Below are 10,244 nucleotides of genomic sequence, written 5' to 3'. Positions count from 1 at the left end.
ATTCATATTAATAATTGCATTGGTGGGTTCTCTTGACTTATGCAATTAAATCTAATCTTAGGAGTTTGATTTGTTGTTGAGTTAATGATATGGTATAGATTTGAAAATAGTACTACACTTCTCTCTTATTGTGACGTTCATTTCTGACTAAGTGTATACTTGAATTTTTCTGACGGTTATAGTGATGATGGTAACAGTGGTCAGTGCTAGGGCCGCTGCCATTATATATATATATATATAAATACATATATATGTATACATATGCATACATATATATATATATATATATATATATATATATATATATATATATATATATATATATATACTGTATACACATATACATATATGCACTGCTCAAAAAAATTACAGGAACACTTTGAAAACACATCAGATCTCAATGGGAAAAAAAATCCCACTGGGTATCTCTACTGATATGGATTGGATAATGTGTTAGGAACAAAAGGATGGCACACAATTTAATGGAAATGAAAATGATCAACCTACAGAGGGCTGAATTCAAAGACACCCAGAAAATCAAAGTGAAAAAATGATGAGGCAAGCAGGCTCGTCCATTTTGCCAAAATTTCATTGCAGCAACTCCAAATTGTACTCAGTAGTTTGTATGGCCCCCACATGTTTGTATGCATGCTTGACAACGGGGGTGGGGGGCTTTTGCTCCTAATTAGGCAACGGATGGTGTCCTGGGGTATCTCCTCCCAGATCTGGACCAGGGCATCACTGAGCTCCTGGACAGTCTGATGTGCAACCTGGCGGCATCAGATGGAGCGAAACATAATGTCCCACCCAGAGGTGTTCTATTGGATTGAGGTCAGGCGAGTGAGTGTGCGGGCCAGTCAATGGTATCAATTCCTTCATAATCTTGCCACATGAGGCCGGGCATTGTTGTGCACCAGGAGGAACCCAGGAGCCACTGCAGCAGCATAGGATCTGACAATGGGTCCAAGGATTTCATTTTGATACCTAATGACAGTCAAGGTGCTGTTGTCTGGCCTGTAGAAGTCTGTGTGTCCCTCCATGGATATGCCTCCCCAGACCATCACTGACCCACCATCAAACCAGTCATGCTGAATGACGTTATAGGCAGCATAACGTTCTCCACTGCTTCTCCAGACCCTTTCACGTCTGTCACATGTGTTCAGGGTGAACCTGATTCCATCTGTGAAAAGCGTCAGTGGTGGACTTGCCAATACTGGTATTCTATGGCAAATGCCAATCGAGTTCCACAGTGCCGGGCGGGCAGTGAGCACAGGACCCACTAGAGGATGTCGGGCCCTCAGGCCACCCTCATGAAGTCTGTTTCTGATTATTTGGTCAGAGACATTCACACCAGTGACCTGCCTGCTGGAGGTCATTTTGTAGGCTCTGGCAGTGCTCATCCTGTTCCTTCTTGCCCAATGAAGAAGATACCGGTTCTGCTGATGGGTTAAGGACCTTCTACGGCCCTGTCCAGCTCTCCTAGAGTATCTGCCTGTCTCCTGGAATCTCTTCCATACCATTGAAACTGTGCTGGGAGTCACAGCAAACCTTCTGGCAATGGTATGTATTGATGTGCCTTTCTGGAGAAGGTGGACTATCTGTGCCACCTCTGTAGGGTCCAGGTATTGCTTCATGCTACCAGTAGTGACACTGACCGTAGTCAAATGCAAAACGAGTGAAAAAACAGATGAGGAGGGAAAAATGTCAGTTGCCTCCCTCCACCTGTTTTGGGGGTCATCTCATTGTTGTCCCTCTAGTTCACCAAAGCAGCTGAAACTGATGAAAAACCCCCTCTGCTACTTAACTGACCAGATCAATAGCCCACAAGTTTCACTGACTTGATGCTATACTCTCATTAAAAAGTGTTCCTTTAATTTTTTTGAGCAGTGTACATACATATATCATCTACTGTTGAATTCTGCTCTGTATTTGTAATATTTTTATTTTACTATTGTATTGTATTGAGGATTACTTGTGTTCTGTTCTGTGTGTTGTATTGTATTGACCGCCTTCTTTTTGACACCAACTGCACACCCAACCTACCTGGAAAGGAGTCTCTCTTTGAACTGCCATCCCAAAGGTTTCTTCCATTTTTTGCCTACAAGGGTTTTTTTGGGAGTTTTTCCTTCTCTTCTTAGACAGTCCAGGCTAGGGGGGGCTGTCAAGAGGCAGTGCAGGTTAAAGCCCATTGCTGCACATCTTGTGTGATTTTGGGCTATATAAAAATAAATTGTATTGTATTATAATTGTATATACGAGGGGGGACCCAAAAATAACCGGAAATATTTTTAAAACATGTTTAATTTAATTTTCTGTACAAACTACAATTAGTCTCCTTCAAAGTACTCTCCATTGGCGGAAGTACACTTATCTAACTGTTTGTGCCATTGTTCGAAACATTTTTTAGATTTGTCTGAAGTAATGCCCATTAATGCTCTGGTCGTTTCTTGTTTTACCTCTTCGACGTCAGCAAAACGCCTTCCTTTCAAGTCTTTTTTCATCTGAGGGAACAAAAAGAAATCACACGGAGCTAAATCCGGTGAGTAGGGTGGGTGGTTCAGGGTTGTCATACCGTTTCTTGCCAAAAATTGGCGAATGCCGAGAGCAGTGTGAGATGGAGTGTTGTCATGATGAAAGAACCAATCACCCGACTCCCACAAATCAAGGCGTTTCCTTCTCACACTGTTGCGCAACCTACTTTTACAAAAAAATTCACTGAACACAAGCACAACCTTCCAGGTAAACTGAGAAGGCAAATTTCATGTTTTCCTGTGTAAACATGACTAAATAAAGAAACCTAACCTAACCTAACTAGATCGCCCTAGCGGCCCAACCACGTACTACAAGTATCAACCTAACAACAACAAAATTCCGGTTATTTTTGGGTCCCCCCTCGTATATAAATGATTTGGATAGGAATATAAATAACAATCTGATTAAGTTTGCAGATAAACAGTTACCCCCCTAGGAAGTAAAAACGTAACGTTAGGTATGAATGAGAGGTGTGAAAATCAAGAGTGAGAAAGATTTAGGAGTCGTAGTGGACTCGATGCTATCAACTGGCAGACATTGTTCAGAAGCCATTAAGAAGGCTAACAGAATGTTAGGTTATATAGTGCCTTGATGTGTGGAGTACAAGTCACAGGAGGTTACACTGGATTCTTCATAACACAGTGACGAGGCCTCATCTGGAGTCCTGTGTGCAGTTTTGGTCTCCAGGCTACAAAAAAGGACATAGCAGCACTAGAAAAGGTCCAGAGAAGAGAAACTAGGCTGATTCCAGGGCTACAGGGGATGAATTATGAAGAAAGATTAAACAGTTTACAGTTTAAGCAAAAGAAGATTAAGAGGAGACCTGACTGAAGTGTTTACAATTATGAAGGGAATTAGTCCAGTGGATTGAGACGGTGACATTAAAACGAGTTTATCAAGAACACTGTTGGAAACTTGTTAAGGGTAAATTTCACAGGAATATTTTGATTTTTTTTTCTTTACGCAGAGAACCACAGACGCATGGAATAAGTGACCAAGTAGTGTAGAGGACAATAGGACTTTAGGGAATTTCAAAACTCGACTTGATGTTATTTTAGAAGTGGATAGGACTGGCGAGCTTTGTTAGGCTGAATGGCTTGTTCTCGTTTAGACTGTTCTAATGTTTTAACTACCAACATTTAAAAAATAACTGAAGACTACTACACCCCCTTTCCAAAGGGTCAAGCTTACATCGGGAGGATGGCTTCTTGTTGGAGGTTGGAGAACACATAGAAGAGAGAACGAAGTGTTGCCACAGGGAATGAGGAAGTTTTGCTGGTGGTTTGAGATCGCAGGAAGGAGGGAGGAGGATGTCCAAAAATGAACACTGTATTACAGCACCATGATTCTGTCCCTGTCAACATTTTTCAGACTAAAAGATACTTTAAATTCTTAACTGAACCATACATTTTCACCTTTCCTCTGTTCACTAGCTATAACAGTGTGGAATGAAGTTTCATTTTTACATTCCTTTAACTTCAATCCTCTGTTTATCTAAATATCTTAAGGTACACAAATGGCACTCAAGTGTGAAACTAAACTTTGTACTATAATGGCTAAATAAATAGAAGCGCTAGGAATAACTGGTCAATAGTCGTCCATTGTAAAGATTAAGCAAGTATGAAGTCCCTCAGGAATGCTAAGGATTTTCTTAGCCTTTCATTGACAAATGGTAAAGACCCAAGTGTGCTTTTTTTATTTATTATTTTTTTTCTCCCCTTCAAGAAAGACGGAGGCAATGAACTATTTTTCTGCCTTAGACAATAGGCATTTAGGGCTTCAAAAATATTTAAGAGATTTATTTCACACATATAAACATTGAATTTCCATATAAATTGACAGTTTGGATTTCTTCTGGCTTCTCGCCAGGAACTGTTTTGGGGAGGAAACACTTAATCCTTTTACTGCCGCATTTCTGCAAGGCATACAACAACTTAACTGCAGTCTCACAGTTGGGGTCACGTTGAGCTCCAAACATTTCAAAACTCATACCATAATTTCATGGTAATACGCTTCCTGTGATAACAGAGACAGATGACATTTGCTTTTTAACTCACTGTGATTTGAATATACGGCTCTTGTTGAAAAAGGAATAAGCTTTGCAACAAGGATGAAACAAAAATATGACATTTAAAGCCAACTAAAAAAATACGCTGATGAAACAGATCTTACTCTGTAGATGCTCTTTCTGTCTCTAGGACTCTCAAATGCATGTTGCATGAAATAGTAACCTTCAAAATTAGAAATTAGTACAAATTATTAATTATTTTACTGTATCAGATGGCAGTTGTTAAGTGAAAATGGCCCATAATGTGAGGTGTGTGTGACAAAGAGACTGGAAGAGCCAAATCAATACAGCTGAAAAGCCAAAAATAAGGGCACTTATTTAGCTGTTTTGAAAGCAACAATAATAATAAAACATTTTAATTGATGGCGCCATTCATAACACTCAAGGTCACCTTACAAAGCATAAAAAGAATCGCCCTTAATAAAAGGTGAAGTGTCTGTGTGTTCAGAACGTTGCTATGTCTCTGTCATTCCAAAAGATGGCACATCGTAAACACTGGTAGTAATGCATTTAACTTGTACAAATGTTTGTGAAACGCTATCTGTTGGAATGAAACATGCACTGCATTTTACAGTTTCTCAGAATTGCTAAAACACTAAACGCCATTCTCTGAACCAAAAGCTCAGTGGCCTGAACCCATTTTTTGAATCATTCACTTCTTTTGACAATACCATAAATAAATTTCACCTAGTGAAACACAATTTGCAGATCTCATTGACTCTTTTTGCAAAACTGTAACCACATTCTCATTCAATAAAACAGATTTTGCACTACATTGCACTTGTGATGCATAATGGTAACCCCAATTGGCAAACGGTAAACACAAATAAAGCACAGCTGTCATAAATTAAACACTAGGACTCAAAATTGATAACACGTGTTTCAAATGAGGTGACACCGCCAATATAATAAGGCAGTTCAGAGTGGACACAGGTTGTTGAAGGTTCATATCAACAATGGACAGAAAGAATCAGAGATGTGTGTGTGTAATCAGAGATGGGGTATGAGGAGGAAGAGGAGGGAGCAAGGAGGAGGAAGAGGGGACCAAGGAAAAGCAAGACAAAGGGTAGTAATTTCTGATGAAATTCGAGCTACTGTCATAAACTATGTTCATGTCCATGGAATGACAATGAGGGAAGCAGGACAAAGAGTACAAAGATTTCTCTGTGTCCATCATAATCCGCAGATTCAGACAAGAGAACAGGTACAGAATACAGTAACTGTTGTTTTGCCTTTGAAAGTTCACAGTACTGCCGTATACGGTTGTTTCAGTAGACTGGAAGGAAAGTCCATCACTGTTTATATTGTACTGCATGAAGATTTCACTTTTTGTAAAATTGCAAAACTGCCACAAGAGGGTGGAAGGACAACTATGTTCAATCAGCAGCAAGAGGCCATTATAGTTGGCATGGTCCATCAAAACAATACCATTAGACTGTGAGAAATAGAGCAACGAGTTATTGAAGACAACACAAACTTTGAAGCCTTTTGATCATTGAGCGTGTCCTCCAACGCAACAGGGTGCACATGAAGTGAGTGTACAGAGTACCCTCTGAGCGCGACTCAGAAAGGGTCAAAGAGCAGCGATTCAGTATGTGCAAGTAAGAGTACATTCAGACACATTTACAGTAGTCCAGCATAATATTACGCGGCACGGTGGCGCAGTGGTAGCGCTGCTGCCTCGCAGTTAGGAGACCTGGGTTCGCTTCCCAGGTCCTCCCTGCGTGGAGTTTGCATGTTCTCCCCGTGTCTGCGTGGGTTTCCTCCTGGCGCTCCGGTTTCCTCCCACAATCCAAAAACATGCAGGTTAGGTGGATTGGCGATTCTAAATTGGCCCTAGTGTGTGCTTGGTGTGTTTGTGTGTGTCCAGCGGTGGGTTGGCACCCTGCCTGGGATTGGTTCCTGCCTTGTGCCCTGTGTTGGCTGGGATTGGCTCCAGCAGACCCCCATGACCCTGTGTTCGGATTCAGCGGGTTGGAAAATGGATGGATGGACAGTATAATATTACTGTATTCCTACTACTGTCAAGCTCAATGACATCCCAGTATGTACAATGTATGTACTGTAAATCAAGAGTGCATAGAGTGTACTCTACAGCATAGGTCTGTCTCTCTGTAGCACTTACAAAACTACATCTGTTTCTACATATAGAGAATGTTTGAATTGGATTCCATGGACAGACCCCATGGATGAAGCAGGGTTCTGTCTCACAAAGAGGAGAAGGAGAGGCCAGAACATAACTGGCCAGCAGGCCATTTTCAAAGTTCCTGGCCAGTGTGGTGGTAATGTGACACTTTGTGCTGCCATAAAGCAACCGTGGGGTTCTACACCATCACGTCACACTGGGGTCATATAACACCCAGCCTGTTCTTACATTTCTTGGTGGTCTTCAAGATTTCTTGTTTGGACTTGAGCAGCAGGATTTTGAGCTGAACGAGCATCCTAACCTATGTTATAGTTTGGGACAATGTCAGTTTTCACAGTGCCGAACAGATAAGAGAATGGTATAACATCAACGAGCAATTTATCAATGTGTATCTGCCACTGTACTTCACTTTCCTCAACCCACTGGATGAGTTTTTCTCTACATGGCGGTGTAAAGTATATGACAGTGCCATATAAACGAGCCAGAGACATCAAAAAAAGTTTTGGGCAGCCCCCGTATATTGTGCCCTGGTTTCAAATGGGTAAATTGTTGAGTTCTTCACCAAACATAATCCAAAACCGAACTGATTTTAGGATGGGAAGATGGTGGCTTTAAAGGCCGAGACAGGAAGTGATGTCATCGGGACCGGAACCAGAAGTGATGTCCTCAGGACCAGAAGTGATGGCATTGGGACCCGAAGTGATGCCATCAACACTGCTGGAACCGGAAATGAAGTGATTGGGGACCACAAATGATGTTATCAATGATGCCAGTACCGGAAGTAATGTCATCATAGGCACCGGAAACGAGCGGGACTTCCTGTGGATGGTATGCTGAGGATTGAGAGAGAAATTTTAATTTGAAGATGAGTCAAAGGTTTTGTGAGCGTAGCTTGAATTTTAGGGTTTCTGTTTAGTGTTTTGAGAAAAGGAGAGGAGATTTTAGGAAATGTGTTTTACCAATTCAGAAAAACTGTATTACTACATACAGTACAGAATACGTTCCAACAGGTACACTGCAAATATTAACATTGATGTCTACATTGAACCAGTAGGTAGCACAGCTAGTATGTTCATTATAAAATATCTTTCTGAATGAACCAAAAATGGATAATAAACATTTTGCTATTTTAAACAATACCTGCCTGTTTTTGAATTGATGAAACCAGTGGGGGTCAATTTGACCTGTACCATACAGGTGTAGTTTTTTTTTTTCCTTCGAAATAGTGGGATGGTTAATCTAGTTCATTAGAACATTAGAGTAATCTGGATGAGAACAAGCCCTTCTGCCCAACAAAGCTCACCAGACCTATCCACTTAATTCTTCTAAAATAACATCAAGTTGAGCTTCTAAAGTTCCTAAAGTCCTACTGTCCACTACTTGTTCACTTATTCCTTGTGTCTGTGGTTCTCTGTGTAAAGAAAAACTTCCTAATGTTTATGCAAAATTTACCCTTAAGTGAGTTGCTATGGGACATTATCTGGTTTGTATGGACTACCCCCCTGATACAAGTTTATAAATTATGAAGCTGACTGGAACATGCATCTGCACTTTATGGAATATGCATCTGTATTTATAAAACATTATCTGTGCAATAACTGTCATTTGTACTTGCTGCTCATTCAACTCATATTGCTCTATAACTTCTTTTAAAACATACACATTTTATTTTATATGGCTTGTCTATTTTTATTTTTTTTTTATTGGATCTAGGCTGAGTGACTTGTTTTTCTCGTCATACACATTTCATTGTATGTTGACCCTGTGTTAACCTATATATGACAAATAAACCTAAACCTAAACCTAAACCTATCAGCTACTTGGTCTAAGATTCAACTAATGAACTAGTATTCAGGTGTCCCTTTGTTCTTGATGAACTCATTTTGAAGTCACAGTCTCGATCCACAGGACTAATTCCCTTCATGACTTTAAACACTTCAATCGGGTCTCTTCTTAAACTTCTTTTGCTTAAACTGAAAAGGCACCTTTGCATCGCTATGAACAATTACATAAAAAATTACATTTTCCAGCAACACATTTCTTTTACTATCTTCAAATTGGAAACTTTGTCAAACAGAACCTGCCCGATTTTCCTACCTTCCTCTATGCTGGAAAAAATATTGCTCAGTCTTGAGGACTGAGCAATATTTAACTAAATAATTAAAAAATATTTAACAGTCTATCCCTTTCAAAGATCCAAGAGGACAGTAGGAAAAGGATCTCTCACTCAACATATCAGAAAAGGAGTGGAAGGCAGCAATGCAGAGAATTCATTCGAGCTTCATATGTGCAAAGCATACAATTATTCAGCTCAAAATTATGTCTCGCTTGAAATTGTCCAAAATGTTTCCAGGGCAAGATCCAACCTGCAAACGTTACAATCAAGTTCCAGCCTCACTGGGTCACATGTTCTGGGCCTGCACCAAATTAACATCATTCTGGACAAAAATTTTAAGTGCCTTTCAGACAGCCTTGGTGTCGCATATTCCTCCTAATCCATTAACAGCTGTGTTTGGTGTTCTTCCAGATGGGCTTAAAGTGGAGAAGGACAAACAAACTGTGATTGCCTTCACTACACTATTAGCATGCTGACTTATTTTGTTAAACTGGAAGAATCCTAACTCTCAACTTTTAAGTCAGTGGGTAACATGTTTTATATTATTTGAAATTGGAAAAAATCAAATTCTCACTCTCACTCTCAAATTCTCACTAGTGCAGAACTTCTTCAAAACCTGGAAGGATCTAATTAATAATATTTTAGAATAAGCTCTTAAAGTACTTTCTTTTTCTTCTCCGTTAATCTGTATCCACCTATTAAACTCTTCAATTTATTTAGTTTTACTATTTTTAAGTTTTAGTCTGTTGGCCATGCTCTCTTTCTCAGGGGTGGGGGTGGATTTTTGTAAAAATCGATCTATTTGTATGGAATGATTGCAATAAAATGATTTAAAAAAAAAAAACTGAAAAGGCTCAGCTCTTTTAATCTTTCCTCATAATTCATCCCCTGTAGTCCTGGAATCAGCCTAGTCGCTTTTCTCTGGACCTTTTCTAGTGCTGTTATCTCCTTTTTGTAACCTGTAGACCAAAACTGCACACAGTACTCTAGATGAGGCCTGACCAGTGAGTTATAAAGCTTGAGCAGAAACTCCTGTGACTTGTACTCCACACATCATATATAACCTGACATTCTGTTTGCCTTCTTAATGTCTTCTGTAAACATTAATACCAATGTATGTATTTCAAATAACAATATACTATTTACCCTCTACAACTCCCGGCAACTCACACACAGGTAAACAGACTCGAGCTGAGAGAACTTTCTGCCTTTTCTGCGTTGGTGGGTGGAGATGGGATAGCAGGCTGCTTGCTGTTTGTGTTGATCAACACATTTACAACACAAAAGATTCTGATGGTAGAGTGTGTGAACGGATTTAAGGTGGGCCGGGATTACGAGTTTTTTCGTAGCCTTTGGTAATTGTAGTGTTAAAGGAAGCCAAT

The sequence above is a fragment of the Erpetoichthys calabaricus genome, chromosome 4, assembly GCF_900747795.2.
Source record: "Erpetoichthys calabaricus chromosome 4, fErpCal1.3, whole genome shotgun sequence".
NCBI lineage: Eukaryota > Metazoa > Chordata > Cladistia > Polypteriformes > Polypteridae > Erpetoichthys > Erpetoichthys calabaricus.
The sequence above is the reverse complement of the archived record's forward strand: the minus strand, read 5'-3'. Positions refer to the sequence as shown.